Genomic DNA, 13,663 nt, shown 5'->3' on the forward strand with positions numbered 1-13,663 from the left:
AGGGATCTCAATTTGAAGAACTCTAGCTACAGATTTGATATTCTCTGGGGTTAAGTTAGTTAAAATTGATTTCTTTTTGACTGTGATGAAGTTTTAGATTATTAGTTAATTTTAAGAAATTGTTGATATTATGATTAGAATGTTATCTTCCTTTGAAGGTTATAATGTGGATGATTTGTAATGTAATGGAGATTATGTGATAAGTTGTATTTATTGTATATGTTGTGTTTTCTTCTTTTCTGTATTTTATGTGTAAAGTTTATTTATAAACTATATCACATTAATGAAAAAGGTTAAAGATTGTGAGTATTCATGCTGGGATGGGTTTGAGATAACATGTGAGGTTAGTGTTACATTTGATTTAGGTTGCTGCACCTTTGTTGCATTGTGATGAACAATACATGTATTGTTTCCTGCAGGTTATCTGAAAGTAGGAATTATGTTATGAAAATGACAGCAGTATAGCCCTTGAAGAAGGATATTTTGTATTATCTGAAATGTGTCAGGATGACGGGTAGTCTTCCAAAGTTTGGATTTTCTGTTTTACATGCAATCTGTTAAACTATGCGCATTTTTTAAATTTAATGAACAATGTATTGTTATAGCTTTATTGTGCAGAATTAATTGTTTAGGCACACCTTTGCTAGACAAGAGAGATGTCTAGCAACTAAATGCCTGCTACAAATATTAAATTAGAGCTTTTTGTAAAACACGTATTCAGCCTATATTGCAGTTTTTGAAGCTGCATGAACATGTCTGTTAAATAGATTATGAGGGACGAGTCTCCATAGGAGTTCATCCGGGTTACCCATTAGTTTAATCAGTCATTCTTTTTTTAATGTGAACAATGAGAATACATATGTCTCCCCAGATGGCAAGAACAGTATTAGCATGTCCCCTTACTGCCAACGTGACCACAAAAAGTGTGTCAGCATTTTCAAATGTGATTGAGAAGATGCTTCAGAAAATGCTGGAGCCGACTGGCCATCCTCACATTGCTCAGCAAGTCTCCTTAGTTTCCAAACACTAGGCAGCACGTGTTGAGCTGTCCACAATGCTGTCCTCATGCCAGCTCTCTGGAATGCAGAACCTGAAATCTACATAATGATCCCTATTATACAGCATGTAATTACTCTGGCCCTTTTTGGATTGCCTCTCACACCATCACTGTGAAAGAAGATCCCACTTTCTGCAGGGGTACTATAATAACAACTGTGCCATGTGTTCTTTAAGTTCTTGTATTAACAGCCAGCTCTTACCTACTAGTATGGTGTTGGGGCTGGAAAGCTCCATACATTTTCCTATGCAAGTTCCCCGGGCATTTCAGAAGGGCAGTAATTACAGTAAACACGTGCCACAAAAAACACCCCTCCAAGCAGTTACATGGTACACTTCACTATGTTAGCCTCTAGTGATGAAACACACACAGGTATCTTCAAATAATCTCCTGAACAAGCAGATGGTGGTAAAGAGAGGACCATTGCTCTTGTCCTTCAGGTACTCACGGAAGAACTGCTTTATAGTCTCATTCAGTTTAAGGGTTCCTGGTCCCTGCATCACTGGTCGTACAGAACTCTAATGGCCTTCACCACGTTCCGAACCTCCTTTCAAACCATCTCAGACACCACCACGTCATTTGCAGTCACTACTACTACCCCCTGCCTGTCAACACAACAAAATATGAAGGGGCGCAAACCCTAAAATGTTTCACCATCAAGTAACAAGGGAAAGATGTAGGTTTGCCGTAATACATGAAAGCCTCGCAGACTAAAAATAAAAACACGTACGTTTTCCCTCAATAAACCAAAACACAACACATTCATCTTTCTCTTAATAAATAATAAAAACAATATGTTCCATAAGAATAGGTCTCACTGGGGGATAAAAAGTGTTTTCCACAACTAAACAAAAAATGAACATTTTCCTACACAATCACTTCTCCCTAGCAAGAAAACGCATTGCTTCCTAAACGTCCTTCCAAATATCTCGACGCTCTACTAGCGCGGGTACATCATCATCAGCCCACAAAGAAAGCAGGACGTTGCTGGATCCTTATATACACATCGAAACTCACGTCTTTGTGCCTCAGAAATCATCCTAATCCGCGCAACAGAAAATGTAACCATCTCGGCTGAATCCCGACACGAGTGTCGAACCTTCCTAAATTCGGCTATCACTATTCTCCTCCAGTGTATCGCTGGTAAGCCTTAATCCAATGTTTATGCCACGTGAGATTTTAAAATGGCTTTTGGTGACATTCTACCTAGTCCAATTTTAGCAACTCTGCAATAACATGACAGTATTGCAGTAAAGTAAATCTTGATGCTACCAACATTTAACCTAAAGTTAGCATTATTGAAACATGCTACACGTACATTTCTAGCAAACATCTGAGTTCAGTGGCTACACATAGATTTTGAAACGATCACATTAATCCCAATATCACAGGGACACAGTGCTAATCTGTCACTGGAAAACATTTTGTGACCTCATTCCTGAATACATTTAAGATCCCAAAATGTGTTTACTTTGTGTCAATTCACTTACATTGTGTGCAAGATCATTGCACCAGTCTGTCACTGCGCAAGCCCTCACTGCAATAAAACAAATGCAAATTGATGCAGCAACGTATTAAATGTAATACCAGTGAAGACCTCTTCTTAATCACGTGTAAAAGTCTAACAGTCATGGAAAGAGGGCGTGCCTATATCACTGAAATGCGTTACCAGTCATGTCTCTTACTGGAGTGAAGGCAGCAATGACCCACGGCTGTGGGCCCACGAGATGAGGCCTGAACTCATTGCTACCGCAATTGCGTATGCACAAAGGATTTCTCACTTTCCTTACATTATAAACAAGCATTGGCAATGCTAACAGTTTGTGTTTTTGTTTAGGCATGGGACTAGCACTTGCCAGGCACTGTCGTAGTGGTATTAACTGGCCATTGATGGCAGCAGGTACAATATGGTATGAGTAGATGGGCCTCTAATGGCAAATGACTAGTACATATACACAAGCAAACACTGTTAGCATTTCCAATGCTTGTTTTTTAACAGGACGTCAGTGGCATACACCATAGTACTTATAAATCGAGTGGCTCAAGGCAAACCGGGCTAAAGACATACTTGTTTCACCAGTAGTAGGTTTACAGCTCCAGTTAAGTAATTAACTCTCTGAAGACTGGTTTGAAAAAACACTGGCAGGCACTTTGAGAGTTCCCATGAGGAGGTGTTTTGAGTGGGGAGTGGCAGGAACTGGGTGGGAATGGCCATAGGGGTTAGCATGACCATAGGCAGTCAATTGGTGTTCAAATCCTCAAACAACACCTACAAGCTCTGGGTCCCTCCTCACATGTTGGTTCTCCCTATTTGTACTTTAATTACATAGTTTTGACTTATAGGTGGTGCAAGCCCAACCTGATATCCAATTAAAAAGAGCATTGGTGCTGGTAGATATGCAAGAAAAATGGCAATCTCAGCATTCATATTTGTGTGGCCTCTGAAATCCATAAACAAAACTGTAAAAAAAAATCAGTAACACATCTTAAGTGTGGGTGCGCAAAGCATTGTTTTGCTGAAGGTAACTTGTGATGCACCCATTATACAATTACTGCTGCTGTTCGATGTTAAGGTTTACGAAGGTACTAATCATCAATCCTGTGACACATGACGTCACAATGGCAAATACTTTGCTACAGTGTTGTGATTTGCCTTTCCAAGGGAAAAAGTATCCCCTTTATCCCAGTAAAAAAAACACATCAAAACTAGCATTTTCCATCCACATTCATACTACAACTCAAAAACGTTATTCTGAAACGAGCTTTAAAAATAAAGACATGTTGGCTTGGGCATTAAACAATGAAACATTTCAGCATGTTTATTTTACGGATTATGAACTTGTTTTTGGAAAGAGACAAACATGAGACCCTGTATGAAGTTGTTTCAGTAGTAATGCATCATTGTGTTTAGCCATCCCTGGAAACCTTGAAATGACAAAATATGCACATGCTGGTTGTTAAGCATATGGGAAATGTTTTGCTTGGTCACCTGGCAACCATAACGTTTTCTAAACAAATTGTATTTCTGGCCAAAATTCCCCAAAAGTGAGAGGCACAAGCTGCTTTATTTCATTTTAATAGGACGTCAGAATAGGTAGATCTGTCATTCTAGCACATGTTACACATAGACTACAACCTCCAGCTCAAAAACAGGTTTGTGTAGCTCATTGTCATTCATATACTATGTCACGAATTTCATTTATCGATCGTAAACAACAATGAAAACCCTTTTTTTAAAAAATGGAAATATATCGCAGTGTATTTGACCCAGAGGCCAGATTACAGAAACTTTGCACCGGTGCAAGGCCAAAAATGCACGGTATTAGCACTAGGGCAAAGTGTGCCTATTTTTAAAAACACTGGGACATATTAGAAAACTATTGCACCATGACAACTACACCTTGGCATTGTATAAGCACCTGGGAGAAAATTGCCCTAGTGCAAGAAAGATACATTTTGGATGCGCTTTTACACCAGGGCAAAGTGTGCCCTAGTACTAATACCATTCCGTATTAGCACTAAGGCAAACTTTTCCCTGTTGCAATAACACCGTCAAAAATCTATCTTTTTTGCACAAGAGCAATTTTTGCCCTGATGCCTACACCATGCCAAATTGCACTTGTCATGGTACAATAGTTTTCTTATATGTCGCAGTGTTTTAAAAAATAGGGCAAACTTTGCCCTAGTGCTAATACCGTGCAACTTTGCACTTTCACCGGTGCAAAGTTTCTGTAATCTGATGCTCAAATATGAACAATTTGAAGTTGCTAGCAAGCAGAACGCAAGAGTCTGTGCATTCAAACACAATTCACACTATGTTTAAATCGGTAAGACCTCATACTCGACCATTTAACAACAGGGGAAAGATGATCGTACATTTGCACCAGTGCTAACATTGGAGCAAATGCTTTGGTAATATGGAATGCGACAAACACGTTTTGTCACAATCCATATTATCTAAAAACATTTGCACTAGGGAAAAAATGAATCACTGTTCTTTTGCACTACGTTTGCTGCATAACATGAACATGAAAAGAAATATGTTCACTATATTTTATGTCATGTTATGCAGCAAACATAGAAAATTAAACAGTCTGTTTCATTTTTTCTCTAGTGCAAACAGTTGTAGAAAATACCGATTGGTGCGAAGCCTGTTTGCTCGATTCGTTATTATCAAAGCAGCAAGGGTAACGTTTTGATAATCTGTCCCAAGGATGTATTTTGAATTAGGTTCAATTGGGGGAGGGGTATGTTTTTTTTTCTTTCTCCCCACCCCAGCTTTGCTCTTGACTCTTGACTCAGTCTATTGGTGAAATTGCATTACCTAAAGTATATGTTGGTTTCAAGTGCATTAATAGTTTTGTAGAATTGCAGGTGAAAAATAAACCTTTATGGGGTAGTACCATTCAGCTTCATTGTTCATTGTACTTTAAAAACACGCTGAAAGTCGAGATTGTATTTGCATTTTGTTATTAATATTCCTTAACCAAAATATATAAGGTTTAACTCTACCAAAAAATTAAGTGCCCCAATGCAAACAAATTACAACATTGATGTGAAAACGGATGATTTGTCAAAAAACTCTAGTAACAACAGCAAATGGTTTGAGCTAAATTGAACCACTCAAAAGCCTGCACAGTGGATTTTTGTTTTGTTTTTAGCTCTGACATATCAACGAACAATCCAGTTTTAAGGCGCAAACACATACAAAACCAACAGTTTACATTACAATTAAACCGCAATTAAATACACACATTTGTGAAAGTGCCTTTTGGTGAATGATGTTGAGCTGTACCTGCTATCTTGTATCACTCTGCCTACTTTGGACTTTGACATAAAGAATGTTGCTAAGAGCCTACAACAGCTGATAGGTCCGAAGTAAAGTCAACCTTTGATCAACCAATTGGCAAACACTGTAATTTTGACTGTATTTTGAAGTTTGTGTCTTTTTTGTTTTTTGTTTTGGAGAGCTTAAAACTTTTTGTGAAGCTGCTGCACTAAGGTTCTTGTTCTGAGGCTGATCAGAAGAGGAATCAGATTGTTAGACATTTTGCCCCCATTGTGGTCCCTTGTTGTTGTCTATATATGTTGTCATTGAAGAGGAAGATATTGTTGTTCAGGGTAAAATTGAGCATTGCTAGCAACATGTTGTTATGGGAATAGAAGGAGACTGACCTCGTCTTTAAGAAGTACTCAATTGCTTGTATGCCTTTTTGGTGAGGTATGGATGTGTAGAGGGAGGAGACATCTAAAGTCACCAGCCTGATGTTAGTCTCCCAGCTGATGGCTTCGAGCTGCTGGATTACATGCTTTGTGTCTCTTATATAAGAGGCAAGTCCCAAGACTAAGGGCTGTAAATAGGTGTCAATATATTTAGATATTGGTTCTGTTAGGGAACCAATACTATTTATTATTCATCTAAGGGCAGGAAAGGAGACAAAAGGTTTGTGTATCTTTGTGTGGAAACAGAAAAATAATATGAGGCCGAGAAGCCCAAAAAGAAACACACCAACACAGGTTACAAAGAACATACAAGTGCTTTATTTAAAAGCTACAACAGTTACCAAAGTCAATTGACAAACGGATAGCTATTCGGCTCTCAGAGTAACGTAACAAACTTCAACGAAGGTTCGATGCATTAGTAAGAGAGACCATACATTGGAATACTTTGGCTTTTTATATTGTTTGTCCAGCCCTTGGCCAACCCCCTCGCGGGTTAACCATTCTAGGGATCGGGCCTATGGGTTCTTAGCCAGGTCAAACCTATAATATATGCATTTTGATTAGTTTCGTTGATATAGTTGGACATTTACACATAGGTCAGCAATAGGACAAGGTCTCAGTTCGCGACCCCGACAAGTGGCCTGCAGGCATATTAATTATTCATGTGTACGGAGGTCACAACGGCCAGAATCTTACTCAGAATGTCATTCGGACTCCATTTTGATGTTCAGGGTGACTTCCACATTATAAGAGAACCTAAAATGGTGTCTTAATCCAAGATGGTGACTTACATTACTTTCTCTAAGGTCAAGACCTTGCCGCGGAGTTTGTTCGCATATGATGTTTTAGACAACTTGGCGTAGGCCAATACACATACAATTGCTGCGATAGGAGACATAATATAATGTTTCAATTCCGACAAACCCTCCTTTTGGCCTATGCCAAGTGCTAATATCACTTCTAACACTTTTGCAAATAACTCCATGCATTGTCGTCCATACATCCTGAATCATTATCTGTAATGTCTATAGCCATTAGGTCGATCATCAGAACCTCTTGTAACACAAACTCTTTAGATGCTGTATCTGGGGCGTACATTTTGTGCCCTACTGTGCTCACTGCTTGAGCACAACATCCCCCTAGCATTACACATATACTAGGTAGACATTGGAAACAGCAACAAAGGAATAACAGGATTCCCAAAATAACCAAGATAACAGAAAGCACCTTCCAACCCCAGGATCGTAGAGAATCCCAGAACCAGGCGCTAATATTCCAATCTCCCACAGGAACATGCACTTCAGAACTAAGGATGTGCAAGTTCTGTATTGCTTTGAAAATTGTCGGCGAGGAATCTGGTACGAAAAGACAACAAGCGGACACCACTAATTTGCATACTCCACCACGTTCTGCCAGAATGACATCTAATGCCATCCGATTTTGGAGTGCTACCAATCTTATTGCTTTCTGTTCTAATGTCATATTGTAGAGTATATCCGTGGTCCGGTTGATGGTTCTCTCCAGTACTCTTGCTAGTCCCCTAACATTTTCAGAATTTGCTATCTGTCCCCAAAAGGGCACAACTGATTTAGCTATCTCTCCCAATACTTGCCCAGGGGTATCCCCATCTTCGTCCCGCCATGGCAAGCCTTAGAAACTTCCAATGTACTAGCTACAAATACCCCAGGTAACAGGATTCCTAAATAACAGGTTCCCTGCCAATCCTTGGGCAACCAGGGAAATGCTGAACTACCACAAACGAAATAAACAGGCCCCCATACATACAGAGGCCTGTTCTCCCCAGTCAAATTTACAATATTTACACAACTTTCAAAATCTCCCATTGGCCGAGTGCCATTTCTTTGTACACAAAAGGGGACTGAATCAGGGCTATGATCAATAGAGTAGGAAGGAGGCACGGCGTCCTTATTGCCTATCAGAGCCATTTTAAAGGAAATTAGTGTTTAAAAAGGAAGAGATAGTTTATCAGATGGCCTAATAGAAGCAACATTAGGTCTACTTCTATTTGCAAAAAGCGAGCATCCCAGGGGAGTCAATTCACGTTTCTCAAAATCGTTTAAATTAGTTCCATCAAAGTTCCCTGAGACGCTATCATTCCAACGGCCAAAGAATAGTGCTCTAAGAGAGGCATAGCAAGCAGTCGTTAAAGGTAAATGGTGAATATACCATCCTAGACCCTTGTTCCCATGTTGCGGTAAATGGGTGCAAATCCAACAATTACTCTTATTAAAAATGGCATGCGTTGCATTCATTACTATCATTAAAGTGTTATTATGATACTTTCGTCTATGCTGGGAGTCTCTAGGTGACAAGGTGTGCAGGTGTACAGAGGGAGTCAAAGCAGTCGGTACAATCTCAATTGGCAGTAGAGGTTTTAAAGGGTAAATTTCTTCGAAGTACCAAAGTCCCACAGCAGTAATTACACAAATTCCAATTATTATTAACACAACACAGCAATACGTTTTCGGGGCCCAGGCACATTGTTCGTTTTCCGAGTTGGTCACCCCCTTATTTACAAGTCCAGTGCGGAGAGCAGCGGTGGAGGTGGCAGGCATCGTAGTTTCTCAATCGACGACCCCAATGTTCGTTGCTGGCGACACTACAGTCGCGTGACTTCTTAGTCCTTCCCAACCCTAGCCAGCAGAATCCCCTTTTTTTTTCCTTTTGTTCGAAGGAAACTTTCTTTTACAAGAGAAAACTTTCAATCACTTCTTCTTTCCAAATGCACAGAAAAACCCGTGCCGTAGTTCTATTTTCTTCGTCGAAGGTCGTACCTGGTGGTACCCAAAACTGTTTGATCCGGAAACAAGGTAACGTCACTTCCTGAGGGAAGCGACGTATCGGAGGCGACGGAAGCCGCAGAACTTGAAAGAATGTTTTCCGGAAGTGACTTTTCCTAAGAGTGTGGAGACGAAATGGACTGTTCCCCAAGCTCCACGGGCTCGGAGAAATTGTCCGACGCACTCACAGCACTGTTTGCTACTCCAGGATCAGAGATTGTAACATCAGCGAGGGGTTCTGCTTCTTACGTAGCGTGTGGCGTCGGGTGAGGAAGTTTCTTGACATGCGTCGCGTGGATTCAATGTTTTTTCCCAGCCACCCGCACTGCTGTCTGAGTGACCAACAGCACCTGGTAGGGTCCCCTCCAGCGAGGAGCGAGACAGGAAGACCTTTCATAGGCCTTCACTAGGACCCAACCGTACAGGTGAAGCTGATTGACCTGATGATAAATGAAATACAGGTTTTTAGTCAACTGGTTGCAGTAGTCTACAAGCAATACATTTTCTACCTCCCTCAGGGCTTTATGCTTCGGAAGACCCCAAATGTTAGCAGGTCTCCCCATCACTACCTCAAATGGAGAAAGCCCAGTCTTAATTTGAGGTGTGGTACGCATGGCTAATAATACAATAGGTAAGGCATCTGGCCATTTCAATTTGGCGCAGGCGCATGTTTTTGCAAGCTTATTCTTTAAGATACCGTTATGTCTCTCTACCAACCCAGCACTTTGAGGATGTCTAGCCGAGTGAAATCGCTTTTCAATGTGTAACGCTGTGCATATATGCAAAATTACTGCTGCAACAAAATGGGGACCATTGTCTGACCAAATTACCCTTGGAAGCCCAAATCGTGGAAAGAATTCTTTTACCATAGTCTTTGCAGTGGTCATGGCAGTAGCATCTTTAACGGGGAAAGCCTCGACCCATTTACTAAAAGCACAAATAATCACAAGAACATATTTTAGATTGTTACACCGTTCCATCTCAATAAAATCAAAGTGGATGACCTCGAAGGGGGCCCAAAGCTTCCCCTTGGAGTTACTGTCCCCTTCCCCACATTGTGCTGTAAACAGATCATACAATTCTGAACATGTCGCTGTGCAATCTTCGAAATTTTATCATTCACCCAGACTTGTTCTAACATTTTCGTGATCTGCTGAGCCCACACATGCGTAGGACCGTGTGCCATCGTAACCATTGCCAGCACATATGAATCAGGGAGCAACCATTTTCCTTCAGATGTATCTACCCAACACCTATCGTCATCCAGTTTCCCCATTCCTTCGGCCCACTTTTTAGACTCTTCTATTGTGGCATCAGTTTGACTATCTCGCACAGACCCAATACCCTCATCCATTACATAGGCATCTTTTGTTTCTCTTAGAGCATACATGTCTGCGCTAAGGTCTGTAGCCGTTTTCCTGGCTATCTGGTCAGCGAAAGCATTCCCTTTTCCCACATCATCTATGACCTTACGATAGGCAACCTCCTGACAACAATATTGAAATTTTTTGAGCGAAGCTTTATGACCATTTTTAGCTAGATGAACAAGCAACAGTACAGTGCCTTCCTTACAAGCACTTTCAGAATCTGCGGCCAAAAGAAAATCATCGACATACTGAAGTAGTGTACAAGTAGGTGGTAATTCAAGGGTGTCGAGCTGCTCTTTCAAAGCTCTACTATAAATGCTTGGACTTTCAGTATACCCTTGAGGTGCCTGAGTAAATGTAGCTGAACGTCCTCCCAAGGTGAACGCGGACAAATCTCTACTCTCCTTGTGTATAGGAATGCTAAAGAAAGCATTCTTTAAATCCACAACACTAAAGTGGGTAGCCGTAGCAGGGATCATTGTTAGTATCGTTGTTACATCAGGCACAATTGGAAATTGTGGGGAGACAACTTTGTTAATAGCACGAAGATCAATTATAAAACGGTATGGGATTGCATTGTCACCTTTCTTGTATACAGGCAAAATCGGGCTGTTACATAAACTACCTGCAATCTCTTCAATCACCCCTCGATGCACAAAATCGGAGACAATGCACTTCAAAGCACGCTCGTCCTCAACTGATATTTATATTGCGGAATGCGTGGTAGCTTAACTCCATGCTTCAAAACTATTTTAACAGGCTCAATCTGTAGTACCTCGACATCATTGTCGTCAACTGCCCATAAACATTCTGGAACAACACTAAACTCAGGAGGCAATGGTCGAGTCAAAAACTGAAAATTGGGAAGTTGCTGTGGTGAAACAGTCAGTCGTACTCCATCAGAGGAACAATGAATTACTGCATTCAATTTCTTTAACAAATTTAACCCCAGCAAATTCTCTCCACAGTTCGAAGTCAGAAGGAAAGGGCAATGGTCCGTAAAGGGACCCAAAGAAACAGACACCGGCGAAGAGACCGGACAAACAATTGGTATACCAGAAAACCCTACAGAAACATTTGTTTGCCCTGACAGTGGAATGTTTGGAACCCGGGAAGGATCAATTGAGCACTTCTCTGCTCCAGTGTCTATCAAAAACTGATGTTTCCTATTCCCCACTAACAATTCAACATAGGGACCTTTCTGATTAACGGGAACAGGTGAAGGTTCCAAACCCTGCTTCGGGCAGTCCTAATGAAATAAAATGTCGTCGGGAGGAAGCTCTTCAGAAAGGTAGGCAGCAGAAGGGTGATCAAATATGTTTCTTGCGTCCACACTCGAAGTCTGATTTTCCCGTGAAAAAGGTTGCTGAGGATCTTGTGAAAACTGACCTCTATCAGGGCCCCCTGCTCCAGGGCGACCTCTAGGTCGTCTACCCATACTCCCAAGCGCATTTTTTGACCTTTGTCGAAGGACGGGGCACTGTGCTCGCCAATGACCTTCCTGGCGGCAATAGGCACATTGATTAATATTCACAGAACCCAAAGGAGCGTTGCCTTTTGGGACATACTGACCTCTGGTCTGTGTCGTACCTCCTCTGGGATTTCTAACAATTTGTTGTAACAATACTTTAGTCTTCAAATCTCCTTTCCTCTTCTCTATTTTCTCCTTTTCATTATTAACACTGTTCTCATAATACTGAGCCATGTGCAAAACTTCAGATTGAGATTTCGCCTGCCAAGCGCTCTCAGAGGACATAATCTGTGACTGGATGTCGGGCAACAATCCACGTACAAATTTGTCCACAAACAACCTTTTCCCAGACTCTGTGCCCAAGAATACCGGTTCGAATCTATTAAAGAATTCGGTGGCACCTTCAGTTTTTCCTTGAACACAGGCCGTAAGCTTGTCCCAAATAATTCTTTTCTCTGGAATTATAGTTTTCAATTTTGCGACAATTCTATCAGGCAAAGTAAGTATTACCTGAGGTGGTTTCTCACCAGCTGGTCTTTCCCCATTAAACCTAGTCATGTTAGCCCACGTATCTCCCAACCCTGGCTCATCGTCTATTGTCCGAACCTGCTTCCATAAATCTACGGGTAGGAGTACAGGGAATAGCTAGTCAATATCACTTAAGGTGAACACAGAGGACTGCAAAACGGACTCTATCTCTTTGTAAAACCCTGTCGGGTTTTTCCTGATATCGGGAATTGATTGTCTAATAGTGTTCACTTCCTGTCGTGAAAACGGGACGTGAACAAATTGCGATACATAATGCGCAGGGATATCCACAGCGGGTGCACCAGTCCCAGCATTAGCGGGAATCTCAACCTTTGGGACAAATGTCGGAGGAACCTCTCTCATAGGCAACTGAGATATAGGTAACTCCGACCGCTTACTAAGCAACAGAGCCAGGTCGAGCGCTAAGGCAGTCGAAGAAGTGTCAGGCGAAAAAGCCCTTTTACAAATTCCCAATAACTCTATAGGACAACTAACCTTCTTCCTTACACATTCTTCCTGCAGGTACTGTACCATTACCTGAATCACCTTCCTTTGCATTTCTACTGTATACTGACTATACGTGTCATATACTTCATCTGGCGGTATCGATGAATCCGAGATCCATCGAATCGCATCTTTGGTACAAATTCGTACTTCCTCAGGTTTCGATCTACGACACGGAAGGAACCGTTTCTGCACATACATACTGTCGTCTTCATCATCCTCATCTTGTGATTTCTCAAAGTCCCTCCTATACTCAAACAATCTTTCAACATGACCATGTACTTTCTCCTCTGTGTCCCTCGAAAGTGCTAAAGCATTTAGATCCCTCACCCCGTGTGGGAGATCCTAATTTTGTAATCTACCCCACATCACACATAAATGAGTTCCCAAACCTTCGATAAAAACATTTTTCTCGGGAAAATTGTTCAAATTTGATAATGTGGAAAAAACGTTAACTTGATCACCTTTCTCCATACGGTGCTTAGCCCATGCAAATAATTCTCGTTTCTTGTCTGCAGAAACAGTATTACGAGTGACAATCGCACCCTGATCAACTTCAGTCAATACAGAACCACTCGGGAGCGGAGATGCGGGCAAATTCAATAAGGGTGCAACTATCGGCGCAGGAGGAAGGGGTGGTGCGATAGGGGAAGGAACAATAACTAGAGGAATAGGAACAATAGGTTGTACAGGGGGAACAGGAATAACAGCA

Source organism: Ambystoma mexicanum, chromosome 9 (genome assembly GCF_040938575.1).
Source record: "Ambystoma mexicanum isolate Mex_15411 chromosome 9, UKY_AmexF1_1, whole genome shotgun sequence".
Lineage (NCBI taxonomy): Eukaryota > Metazoa > Chordata > Amphibia > Caudata > Ambystomatidae > Ambystoma > Ambystoma mexicanum.